The sequence below is a fragment of the Dysidea avara genome, chromosome 12, assembly GCF_963678975.1.
Source record: "Dysidea avara chromosome 12, odDysAvar1.4, whole genome shotgun sequence".
Classification (NCBI taxonomy): Eukaryota; Metazoa; Porifera; class Demospongiae; order Dictyoceratida; family Dysideidae; genus Dysidea; species Dysidea avara.
In genome coordinates, this window is record NC_089283.1 from 25510647 (window position 1) to 25512275 (window position 1629).

Here is a 1629-nt window from a genome sequence, read left to right on the forward strand (position 1 = left end):
AAGTGTTCATAGTGAGAATATTACAGAAAAAAGTAAGGGAAATAGGCCACTTGTTCCATTATAGCTAACACAAAACATTCCAGAAATATATACTATGAGATTCTCAACACATTACAGTGGGCGTCTGGATTCAGTGGAATGGAATGGTGGATTGGAATGGAATGATGGAATGGAACGGTACTTTGGTAATTTCAATTGGTGGTCACCTCTTTATAAAGACCACCTTCTAACGAGACCACCTCTTTATAAAGACCATTTTACTTTAACATTTAAATGCTGCTATCTTGTTGTTTTAGAGTGTATCCCCATAGAATGGTCTTATTATTGATCAGTTGTTCGCTACATGCCTAAAAAAGTCAGGGTGATATCTGATTTGTAATACAGCAATATACTCCATGCAAAAACAGTTTGGCTGTACAAAAGTGACATCCCCGTCTAACTAAAAGTAACTGACAACTAAAGGAGCTAATATTTGGGTGAGGCCAAGAAAAACTGGCAAATAACTTGCTATAATTTATAAAAATTTGGTCCTTCATCATTGACTCGTACAGTCTTGCTGCATTCCTAACTAATTCCCTGTAACTCTAATTGGCTAGTAATTTAGCTGCCTTTTTCTCCTCTACAATGCCGGACTATCGAGAAAGGTACTAATGTACTAGCCTATTAGATTTAGAGGGAATTAATTAGGAATACAGTCAGACTGAACAAGTCAATGATAAAGGACCAAGATTATTGTAAATTATACTTAGTTGCCAGTATATATTGACATTCATTTCTTGGCCTCACCAGATCTTAGCTCCTTTAGTTGCCAGTTGCTTTTAGCTTCGTGGACACATCTTTTTTGTATAGCCAAGCTGTTTTTGTATGGGATGTATAGCTATTACTGTATTGTATCATAAATCAGATATCACTGGCTTTTCTAGACATAACATGTGGCACACAATTCATCAATAAGACTGTTTATAAGGCTCTAAAACAGCAATTCAGATATTAAAGTAAAACAGTCTTTGTAAAGAGGTGGTCTTTTAAAGAGGTGACCACTAATTGAAATTACCTAAGTACCGTTCCATTCCACCATTCCATTCCGCTGAATCCAGACGCCCCATTACAGCTGCTGTCATCACAATGTAGCATTCTTGTCCCACAATTATGTCAATGAGTTGAATAACTATCTTTTGCTGTGACTAAGCAGGTGACTTCACTAGTCTTAATAGTTCAACGCATGACATATTGTATAGTCTTCTACATGTTTACCAGCCTCTCCCTGCATGGTATCTAGCCATTGATGGTCCAAGTCTGCAAGTTGTATTAGTAGCCAGGCTATTGGCATCAGCAACAATAATGTTCAAGATTATGACATTGACAAGGAATAAGACATATCATCCAAACTACATGTATAGTCAAACTTAATCAGTTCAGAAAATTATTTTATGAAGTTACAGAAATGTTCATACTATACACTACATTGTCAGGATATTAAGATGGGTTCATGTTCTATTACATAGCTCCATAATAATGAGGATTACAAATTTACACTATGCTGTGAAACATAGGCTAAAGCTTTAACAAACAACGAAAAGGCTAGCTTAATGCTAAAACAGTCAAGGAATTACCATGATATAGAGGAGA